This window comes from Sapajus apella, unplaced genomic scaffold (assembly GCF_009761245.1).
Source record: "Sapajus apella isolate SASKATOON/1434 unplaced genomic scaffold, GSC_monkey_1.0 scaffold31, whole genome shotgun sequence".
Classification (NCBI taxonomy): Eukaryota; Metazoa; Chordata; class Mammalia; order Primates; family Cebidae; genus Sapajus; species Sapajus apella.
In genome coordinates, this window is record NW_022436971.1 from 17,036,154 (window position 1) to 17,048,159 (window position 12,006).

A 12,006-nucleotide genomic window follows, 5' to 3' on the forward strand; every position below is an offset into this window, starting at 1 on the left:
CCCATGTCTGAGCTCTCAGGAATCAGACCAGCTGCCTATGGCCGACGCTTCAGATTGTTCCCAGTTTCCTGGCATTATAAGCAATACTCTGATTGAAATCTTTGCAGCTCGGAATTTGCACATGATCCATTCTTATTTCCTTCCTTCCTCCCTCCCTCCCAGAGTTTCACTCTTGTTGCCCAGGCTGAAGTGCAATGGCGTGATCTCAGCTCACCGCAACCTGCGCCTCCCAGGTTCAAGCAATTCTCCTGCTTCAGCCTCCTGAGTAGCTGCGATTACAGGCATGTGCCACCATGCCTGGCTAATTTTGTATTTTTATTAGAGACAGGGGTTTCCTCCATGTTGGTCAGGTTGATCTCGAACTCTTCACCTCAGGTGATCTGCCCACCTCGGCCTCCCAAAATGCTGGGATTACAGGCGTGAACCACCACACCCGGCCGATCCATTCTTATTTTCTTTGGATAATTTTTTAGTGGTAGAATTGCAAAGTGAAAGGTTGTGTTAACTTTGGAATATATGCTGCCAAACTGCTCCTTTCCCATCAACCAGAGGTTGTAACAATTTAGTGCCTCCAAACCCAGCAACGAGCAGCCAAGGGGAACTGATGCAATGCCGAGGAAGAGAAGAAAAGATGAGATGCAGTGAAAGGAGTCAGGGAGGTGGGGGCGAGGAGGAGCCATCCCCAGCAGCAGCCCCTTGGCTATTGTTTAGCACCAGGGATCCTTGATTTGCAGCAGGCGGACTTTACAAGTCACGGCTCTTACCCAGTTATGTCATCTAAATTTACTGACGTTAAATAAATGCTAACTTTTCATTTGCTTCAAATTAAAAAAATAATGCGTGCCTTTATTGTCTTTCTCTGCTAAGCCAAGCCTGAGGCTTGTGCCAGCTTTTTCCATGTAGAAATGTTAGATGAAATTCCAGTGCCATCAAATGAGACCTTTATTCTTCCACCTGCACATTATGACTCTAATAAACACGTTATCAGCTCATGAAAATGATGGCAAACAGGTGACTGAAGGATTTGATAAGTCAGCAGCAAAGATTAACAGTTCTTTTCAGAGAAAGCTGTGAGAGGTTCCCCTATTTAAAACAATTGTGGCATGTGAATTTGCAGCACTTAAATCATTATCGGCAATTAGTCCTTGTCAAAAAGGTTGCAGCTGGCTTCAATTACAGGTAAGAATTTTATAATTTAAACTTAGTAGTAGGTCTGATAAGTAGGACTTGGAGGAACACCCTCAGGGAGATTTGCAATTTGAGAAAAACTTAAGAGGCATTTCAAAATTCAAAAATACATTATTTTCAGTGATGCTTTGTTATTGACATCTATTATTAAGCTTCTAGAAAAAATTTCCATAAACTTAATCCTTCAGCTGTTTTCTTCCCTAACAGAAAAACTACTGATTAAAAAATTGCTTTTTAAATTATGAAAATACTACACGCACACTATTAAAAAAAAACCCAAGCAGCCCAGAAGGATATAAAATAAAGTAAATCTCTTTCTAGGCATCTCTGCATTCTTGGACACCCATGCCCCGAAGATAAGTACTCTTGCTTTCAATTGTCTTAGACATTATTATCAGAACTTCATCTCAAATTATTTTTACCTTATTCTTGATCAGTCAGCTTTGGACAGTGTATATTAGCTCCTTACTAGGAAAGATACATAATTGAGGGCCCTTCCGCACTCTACCATCTCTCTTCCATGTGTTGATTCTTGCTGATTGTATTTATTGTAAAATCTATCTGTAGCTTCAAAAACTTTAAGTAACGTGCTTCTCTATTTCTTGACCCTTCAGCTCTAGATCTGCACTATTCTAATAGTGGAGATTATTGTTATTACCTATTATGGGTATCTCATTTTAATTTGCAATTCCCTAGTGACACGTGATGTCATATGCTTACTTACAAGCTGTATGTCTTTGGTGAAGTGTCCAGATCTTTTGTCTGTTTTACAGTTGGGCTGCTTGCTTTCTTGTTGAGTTTTAAGAGTTCTTTCTATATTTTGGATGACAGTCCTTTATCAGACATGTCTTTTGCAGGTACATGTTTTTCCATTTTTTTCTTCTCATTGTCTTGACAGTATCTTTTGCAGAACAAGAGTTTTAAAGATTTTAATGAAGTCTACTTTATTAACTATATCGTTAATGGATTGTACCTTTGGTGTTGTAGTTCCATCAACTGTAGCTGTTATCTGTTGGTGAGAAAATTAGCACCCTTATACGTCCCACCTCTCTTTCCTTTTTGGCTGGCTATGCCATTATTTTTACATCATCAGGATTTAAAATATGTGTGTTTTACTGTGGTTACATTTTCTATGCTTTTAAAATCTGTGATAGAAATAAAAAGTTAAAATATAACATTTATTTTATTATGATTATTTAAAAATGTTCATTGCAAAACAAATAAAAAGTACTCTTATGTCACCGAACCATGCTATTTGAAGGATAACCTTCCAAGGGTCAAGATTCAATGTATTTTTACTTTTCTTAACACTACAACCATTGCTCAAAATTAGGCCACCTTTAAATGTGCTCCATGTTGGGTCCATGCATGTTTTATGGAGCTATGTCCCCCACCCCCACCTCAGCATCCCTTGCTTCCTTGTTGTTTGTTTTTTCTAACCACTGAGGAAAGAGACATATGTATCTTTTAGACTTTCCAGGTTTTTAATCAAGCAGTATATGTAATTGGACTTGTTTCAGTCTTGAAGGCTTTTTTCCCCAAGCCCTCTACTTTCTCTTCGAATTAGTCACTTGCTTTCTAGGCACATGGCATAGCTGTCAACCTCAGATTTGTTTTCATGGGTCTCCTCCATGGTTCACCACGAGTTAAACTGCATAGCATCTTTTCCCTTGAGTTTCTTCTTCATTTTGCCAGAGTGTAACCCTCTCTGTCCAACAATTTTCTCATCTGTAAAATTAGGATTTTAATTTTGTATTGATGTGAAGATTCAAGGAGCTGTAACACACGAACAGTGCTAAGAGTACCTGGAGACTACCTACTGCTCTGTGATTTTCTTTTTTTTTTCAGAAAGGGAAGTAAAACTTTCTGAGTCTTACAACTCTTAAAATATCTTTATTTTCCACTGCCCCACTTGATTGATAGTTTGGAATGTAATTTTAGTTTCACAATAACTTTCCCTTAAAATTTTTGAATGCTTTGCTCCTTTATCTTCTAATGTTACATTCTACTCATAAATCTGAGGCCAAGTTACTTCTCATTCTTTATAGGTTCCCCCCCCCCCCCCTCTAGAAGTATTTAGGGTTTGTATTTTAGCCTTGGGGTTCTGAAATATTAACAGGATATATGTGGTCTTTTTAAAATGCTCTTAAACTCATCCTTTTTCTCACTTTGTTATCTGCTTCTGGAGATAGATGAGGTGATATTGAACCTTCCGGGTGTCACTTCTCTGCATTTTCATTTTCCTTTCATATTTTCTTTCTCCCTGTCTTGTTTAGCTTGTGCTATCAGTCTTTAGTAACTTGGTCTTTAGCTGTGTTCTGATTTTAATTAAGCCTGTACCCTGAGTATTTAATGTTCACAAATAGACTTTAAATTTCCTAGATACTTTCTTGTTCTGCGCTTCCTCGTTTCCTAAACCAGTAAGTTCTTTGGGGATGGCTATAACAGCATAACCAGTCTCTCTGACCTCGCCAGTGACATGTTTTTAAAGTTCTTTTCTGTCCAATAATTATTCCTCTTTTCACCAGGGTCTATTGTTCTGTTTCTTTATCTAGACTTCTAACTGTTTATTTATTTATTTTTCTCAAATACCTGATGGGGTTGAATCTTTATGAATGAAGAGCTATGTTGGTGAGCAAGGGGAATTGATGGTGTGGTTTCCTTTGCAAATGTGTGGGTCTGTAAAGCAGAACCATCTCCCGCTGGCTGGAGGGCTGCCTGCAGGCTCCATGCATGTGGGCAGCTCTTGGGGACAGATGTGCTTCCCCAAAGGTGCTAGAGAAGAGATTGGGCAGGCTTGGAACCTCCCACAAATAGTCACCTTCCCCAAATTATCCCAATTCCTCAGAGTGTAAAAACATATGAAATAAAATAAGGGTAGATTCTTTAGTTCGTAATGAAAATGCATGTATTAACTGAATTTTATCTTCTTTTATTGTTGAGGGTAGAAGGCAGCAAAGCACAACACAAAGAGATGAATGAGAACCACGGAGTGAGCGAGTTCGTACAGTAGCGTGAACACTGACCGGGCAGCATCGCCCTTCTTCACGCCTGCAAGTCCTGTGGGTTGTTCATTTTTTTGTTGATATTGATTTTGACGGGGGGATGGGACGGGCCATCCCACAGCAGCATTGCAGGTTTCAGACTCTGTTACCTTGATCGATGCAATAGCCTCTTCCTACCTGATCCTCGGTCAGCGTCTCCTCACAGTGTTCTGAGTCTCCTGCAATCTCTCCTACCATCAACCACTGCCTCTGTGCTGAAAAGTCTCCATCTCTAGTCCCGATCTCTAGGTGGCCTACCTGGAGGGATGCCCCAGACCTCCATGCCTCCGTCACGTCCTTCTCTGGCCATGGTGGCCGCTCTTGTCCGTTCACCATCAAGTGTGGATGAGGGAGTCCGAGGCGACCCCTCGATGGGTCTCCTGAGTGCCGAATGGAGTCTTCCCTGCCCGCATGGCACAGCAGCTTTATCCTCCTGAGAATCCCCCTGCCATCCCTGAGGTTGGCACTTCCTTTCCTTGCCTACTGGACGCTTGCTGCAGGGGCCCAGAGTGCAGACGCAGGCCCCTTTTGGGAGCCCGATGTCTGGTTTAGTGTGTCCAGAGTGGTAGGACACGACAACATACAGACTCCTGGGGTGGGAGTCATGATGTGGCCACTTCTACATTCAGCCCACTGTTTCGGAATCCACATGTTCTACCTGCTGGGGACATAGTACTATTTGAAGATCATTGATTTTGCTGTGTGCCATTCTTGCAGTGGATCAGCTCACAAGCTGGCATTTCAATTACATCTTTTTTTTGTTCTTTTTAGATGGAGTCTCACTCTATCAACCGGGCTGCAGTGCAGTGGTGCAGTCTCAATTCACTGCAACCTCTGCCTCCCGTTTTGAAGCAATTCTCTTGCTTTAGCCTCCAGAGCAGCTGGGATTATAGGCATACACCACCACACCTGGCTAATTTTTGTAATTTTAGTAGAGACAGTTTCACCATGTTGGCCAGGCTGGTCTTGAACTCCTGACCTCAATTGATCCACCCACCTGAGCCTCCCAAAGTACCTAGATTATAGGCATGAGCTACTGTGCCCGGACTCAGCTACATTTTTGAAAGATAGTTCCATGGTTTTTATCAGGCCAGCAGCTTTCTGGATGGTGGTAGGTCATGAGGAAGGCCATGGATCTCATGATCCCGTGCTGTGCCACCTCTGTTGCAAGGTAGGACGCTTGGTCTGATGCATTGTTTTGTGGGGTTCTGTGCTGGCAAATCAAACATGCCATGGTCCCTGGGGCAGTGGAGCTGGCTGAAGCCCTTGGGCAGGAAAGGTCAGACTGTAAGTAGGTGATGCCTTGATTCTAGTCAACAAACTGCGTGTTGTGTCAGCACCATGGTGGCAGTGGCCAGGGCTGGCAGCACCTGGCCAGCTGTACCCTTGACTGCTTAGTTCTTCCCAGCAGTGCTTGTGCTCCAGTGAGTGTGAACATACTCTGCACCCATGCCCTGCACCCATCACGTGCTGCTCGCCTGAGCTTGCCTCAATCTTCTGATCTTGCTTTCTTCTCCCAAGCAGCCTGCCAGGTGTCCCACGTGAATGCAGCCTGTTCTGGTTCTCCTTCCTGATAAGGGTGGAAAAGAATGCGTTCACCCGGAACAGGCTGCATTCCTGGGCCATAGGCCACTGAGCTCACCTGCACCGGGAAAGCTGCTCCCCGTTGGTTACAAACAGCAACTGCCTGGCTGAGTTGCAGATGTCCATTGTCATCCTCTAGAGCCTGTCAGGATTTTCTAGGGCCAGATGGTGAATTCAATAGGGGTGTGCTGGTACAGCCCTGCATCCTCTAGGTGTTTAATCTCCGGCATTTCCTATGGGATGTAATGTTATTTTTGATTTTCTGCATTGGGGTATGTGTTTGGGGGTAGGGGGCGTCCACTCGAACTTACCCATGTGGGTAGCTCTTACCACTGACTCCTAGAAACTGATGTGGCAGTTTTACCAATTTCAAAAGTCAGTTTGAATTCTACATTTGGAGGCTGGGGAAGGGGCTCTGGTTGGGTCTGTGGACCTAGGGGAATAACTGTGAGCTGGACCTGGTTAGCTCTTCCTTCAAACCTGGCCTCTGCACACCTCTACTCTAACAGAGGATTCAGGACCAGGTGTAGGTCCCTGGGTACCAATGTCATCTCACATCCTGTGCCCAGTGGTTCTCAAATGACATGCATCTCTTTGTAGAGGATCTGGGGGAGAATGTTTGTATAGACTCTGCTGTGATGTTGGAGGGTCCTTCCTCCCAGTGCTCAGCCTCTTTCTCTGTCAGTGGGTTCCAGGTCTGAAAATGAGCTCAGCCCCAGAGCTGAAATGTGGCTTTCTATTGGTCAGTTTCCTGCAGCCTCCTTACCAGTTTTCCTCGAGAAAAGCTTTTGTTAAGGATGCGTGGATTGTGAGGTGCCCTTTTCAGCTGCCATATAACTACCCCATGGCAGGTGTGTTCATTCCTGCTGCTGGGTCAAGTGCTCCAGCTGCCACTCCAGGTTTGATGCCCTGTGTCACTGTGCCCACCTTGCTCCCTGTCCAGTGACACACTAGCTTCTGTTGTGGGATTCCATCGACCTTCTTTGCATTCAGGAGTCTAGTTCTGTAACAGCAGCATAGCCGCCCTGTGTGGTTCAGCAGTGTCGCTCTTGGCAGTGTGTTCTTTATCTGATTGGTAACTGGCATGTTCTATGGCTGAAGAGTGTGGTTGGCTTTCCAAGCTGATGTGCTGGACTGCTCTAAAGGGTACACTCCTCTGAGCCTTTCTGTCCCTTCCTTCATGGGCAGGAGGGTGGCCCAGGCATTTCTGCTTAATTTAGTGCAGACCTTTGCTTCCTTCAAGCTCCTAGGAGCCCTCCTAGAGCATGTTAGCACTGCTTAGGGGCCTTGCCAGAGTTTACAACCCTGGGTCATGGACAGGCAGGCCCACATTGATAAACTCTCCCTATTCCAAGCATAGGTTCTGCCCATCCTAGTCTCACACCCTCAGAACCTAGCTCCACACATTCTCCCGCTTCCTGCCCATGCCTCTCGGTGAGGCCCTGCAGCTTCTCTGGGGGCCCTTCTTCCCATAGCAGGCACTTTCTGCACTTCCCCATCTATGTACTGCTGTGACCTGAATCTCATGATCAGCCCGGCTGGTGGGAGGGGAAGTGGTGGCAGAGACCCAGGGGTGCGTGCCTCAGGAAGATGCCCACGTCGACTTGTGGGGCAGAGCTTCTGCTGCAGGCGTTCTGTCTTTCTGGCACCAGGGACTGGTTTCATGGAAGACAACCTTTCCACAGACTGGGGGTGGGGGGTCGTTTCAGGATGATTCAAGCACATTACATTTCTTGTACACTTTATTTCTATTATTATTACATTGCAATATACAGTGAAATAATTATGCAACTCACAGTCACACAGAATCAGTGGGAGCCCTGAGCTTGTTTTCCTGCAACTAGACAGTCCCACCTGGGGGTGATGTGAAATGGTGACAGATCATCAGGCATTAGATTCTCATGAGGAGCTCGCAACCTGGATCCTTTCCCTGCATAGTTCACAACAGGGTTTGTGCTCCTATGAGGACCTCATGCTGCTGCAGATCTGTCAGGAGGCAGAGCTCAGGTGGTGATGCTCACTCACCGCTGCTCACCTCCCGCTGTGAGGTCTGGTTGCTGACAGGCCATGGATAGATACTGGTTCATGACCTAGGGGTCGGGGACCCCTGTCCTGCAGCATTTTCAAGCAAGTGGGGAGCACTAGCCTTTAACAAGGAGAAGAGGGCCCCTTCTTCAAGCCCAGAGTGTTCTCACAGCTGTTGGGGAGATGTTGACCTGGATGTCCCCAGCCCAAATATTAGGGTCCCACTCCTTGACAACAAGTCCTTTGCTGGCATGGCAGAGTTGTCAGGGCTGAACGTTCAGCCTTCTCTGGAGCTTCACTGTCCTTGTAGTTCAGGCCCAAGCCTGCTCTTCAGCTTTTCCTGCAATCTGGCTGAAGGAGATGTGAGCCTGCCTGCTTACGTGCTGCCAGGAAGGTTTTCTGACTTGCACGCTTCACCTCAAGTTGGTGATTAATAACTCTCAGGCTTTCGTTGTCTTTCTCAAATAAATGATGCCACTTAGCAACAGCCATTCAATTCCATTATCCTTGTGAGAACAGCTTCCCCAGAGCCTCCACAGGTCTCAGGGATGATACTCGTCAGCACATTCCCTCCCTCCGGGGCGTCTGTCCAGTCTCCCACTGGCGGAAGCTCTCACAGTGCACGCCACAGCCTGATGGGAGCCTCCGGTATTCCACCAGCCACAGGCCTCATTGCCAGCTGTGCTTGTTTAGGGGGTGAATGCTGTGCTCTCCAAGGCCAAGTTCTCTTGCAGTGGCTATTTATAGATGCTCTGTAATGGATTGGGCACTCTGGGAATGTGATGGGGAAGCCATCCTTCAGCTCCTGCTTGAATGAACAGCACATGATGCACATGCGTTCTCTCTGCATTGACATTAATCCGTGTCTGTGTGTGTATACGGAGGACAGGGTGGACACCTGCCAATGCTCGAGATGGTAATCCCACTGCGAGTGACCAGGGCTCTGGGGAAGACCTAGGAAACTTCACAGTCTAGAAGAGAGGAGAAACTTAGGTCAAGAATGGACTCATGTTAAAAGACAGAAGTGACTAAAGACTTACTTCAGTGAAGCTAAAGACAAGATTTGACAATCTAGTGAATCAATAGCCTTTATCTTAAATAGAAATTTATATTTTTTCAAGATTTCTAAAAAACGTATAATAAATCCTTTAATGCTTACCATCAAACGAATAAAGCCACATTATTCTCTATCACTTTGCCCTGGAAAAGACCTTGGAATAACTTCTTGAGATGTTTACCATGACACCCTCTAACCTCTCTGTTCTACCAATCCCATTCCACTTCATTCTTTCCTTCCCTCCCTCCCTGTTTATCTCTTGCCTCCCATCATCCTTTCCTTATGCATTCATTGAGTACCTCCCCCAGGCCAGGCATAGTTGTGACTTGGGGATCACAAAACTACAATGGTCTGTTTGGTCCTTTCCAGTGACCTTGTCATTGAGAGGATGACATCTGAGAACCTGAGATTTCCAGGCCCCATTCTGCCATGTTCCTTCTCTGATGCATTTGGGTCTCTTTAGATGAGTTTCTCTGCTTCTATAATGGATGAAATAATACATTACATCCATTTCGGCAGCATTAGTTAGTATTTATAAAGTGTGTTGAACAAGCAAAGCATTCACCAAATGTGAATTTAGATTCGAACACGTTTTCTTGAGTTTCCGTGATTTCTAGCATGTTGCCTGGCAAGGCATCTTAGTTATGAAATGTTACCACCTGCATATATTTTGCATACATTTCCTCATATTAAAAAAAAAATCTCATTATGGAAAACTCATAGTTTGGAGTTATCCTTTACACAGGAAATCGCAGAGAAGCATGCAGGCCTGGCGGCTGCTTTTTTTTTTTTTTATGCAAAAGTTGATGCCTATAGTAATTAATCTTTTGTTTACTTGAAACTTTCAGATTCAAAATGTTTAATTTTCACATCCAAACTCCCTGCTCTTTTGTGCATTGAATGGTGGTACTGTATTTCTAATTACTCAGCTTAAATGCAACTTCTGAATACTACTCTCTTCCCTTCCTCTTCTAACAAAGTGCTCATGAAGAGGCGAGTTTTTATTTCCACTGGTTTTGACTTCGCCATCGTGTGGGGTGGTCTCTGTTTGGTTCCTTGCTCTCTTTTCAATCTCATCTCTGTGTTTGGACAGCTATGGTGTGAATAAAGTCCACTCAACATTTCTACTGGCAAGGATTCGCCTTTATAACCGATCCTTTCATGCCATATTTCTAAAATAAAAATAATTTACAAAAAGCCTCTCTTGGGAGCAGCTGTCAGGCCACACAGCTTGTAATTACAGGGGAATAGCTGATGCTTTTGCTGCACTTCCACGTGTTTCCCGTGGATTTCTTCTTGATCATGATGCTTTAATTAAGTGTGGTCATTCTAGCAACCTTGCGTTAACATTCTCGAGAAAGTAATGAATAATCTAGGTATGGGGTTGCCTGCCCCAGATGTTGGCCCATAGGAGGAAAGGATGATAGCTTCGGCATCTTTAAATTGCTGGGGTTTGGCGTGTGTGTGGGGCTCTGTCGTGAACTGAAGAAACAAAAGAACTAGCGATGAAAAGAATGGATGAGCGAGTAGAGGCATGCGGGGGGCGTTTGCGTCGACTCTGCACTGTAGCTGTAGAGAGGCAGGTGCCGGTGTTTCTTGACCCCCCAGTACTGCCTCCATTAGGTTAGAATTTTATTAAAATCTGGACCGACCTTCCTCCCTTCCCTTCTTTTTTCTATCTCGTTTTCTTCTTCTTCTCCTCTTCCTCTCCCCCTCCTCCCCCTCCCCTCCTACTCCTTCCCCCTCCTCTTCCTCCTATTCTTCTTCTTCCTCCTCCTCTTCTTCTCCTTCTTCCTCCTCCTCCTCTTCCTCCCCTTCTTCCTCGTCTTCTTCTCCTTCCTCTTCTTCTCTCTCTTCTCCCTCTTCTACCTGGGATCTGGTTTTCTGTGAGCCATCAGCTTTATAGCTCCGTGGAGAACTCTCTTCTCTTAACTGTGTTTGCCACCCTTACCTTTATGTAATATCACAAAGCAGGGTCAGCATATCCGGGAGCTCAGTGCCTCAGGCCTGCATGTTTTCAGTGACCTATGAAATGTGTCACGGCTTGTGTTTTGAATCAGAAGTTAAAAAAAGGAAGCCTTAAAGATGATATCTTACAGTATATTATCAACATATTTCTCTTTATACCAAGACATAGTAAAATGTAATTTTTGATATTATTTTGCAGAGGAAGGGACTCCGGGAAGCAAAGATGCCTAGAGCCCACCAAAGCCATAGTGGGACCGTGTCCTCAAGGCTTCATATATTTCGATACAGTCAGTGAGGCTTGATCCTACCTGGACGTGAAAGACACCTGGGCAGTTTTTGAATAAAGCCTACCTAGGCTCACACCATTCTTTGGGATTCTGAATTAATATGTCTGGGGTGGGGCGGGGGCACTGGTTTTTTAAAGCTGCTTAGGTTATTTGAATGTGAGGTCAGGATTGGAAACTACTGGTCTAGATGCTTCTCCTACTCCATCTTATGCACCAATCACCTGGGAGCTTGTCGAAATGCAGACCCTGATTCGGATCCACTGGCCTGGGGGAAAGGGCCAAGACCCTGCATTTTTTTTTTGCATTTTAGGTTTTGGGGTACATGTGAAGAACCTACAAGATTGTTGCATAGGTACACACATGGCAGTGTGATTTGCTGCCTTCCTCCCCTTCACCTATATCTGGCATTTCTCCCCATGATATCTCTCCCCACCTCCCCACCCCCCGTCCCTCCCCTATTTCCCCCCAACAGACCCCAGTGTGTAGTGCTCCCCTCCCTGTGTCCACGTGTTCTCATTGTTCAAAACCCGCCTATGAGTGAGAACATGTGGTGTTTGATTTTCTGCTCTTGTGTCAGTTTGCTGAGAATGATGGTTTCCAGGTTCATCCATGTCCCTACAAAGGACACGAACTTATCATTTTTGATGGCTGCATAATATTCCATGGTGTATATGTACCACATTTTCCCTGTCCAGTCTATCATCAATGGGCATTTGGGTTGATTAGTTCAACCATTGTGGAAAACAGTGTGGCAATTCCTTAAGGACCTAGAAATAGAAATTTCATTTGACCCAGCAATCCCATTACTGGGTATATATCCAAAGGATTATAAATCGTTCTACTATAAGGAGAC

At 44.9% G+C, this 12,006-nt stretch overlaps 1 long non-coding RNA gene across 1 annotated transcript; it reads left to right on the forward strand.

Annotated features, from left to right (window-relative positions):
* Positions 1–421: 421 nt before the first annotated feature.
* Positions 422–11,233, forward strand: LOC116562066. The gene is made up of 2 exons (XR_004273740.1): positions 422–1,179; positions 11,066–11,233. It is a non-coding gene; the product is annotated as an uncharacterized LOC116562066 (long non-coding RNA).
* Positions 11,234–12,006: the final 773 nt, after the last annotated feature.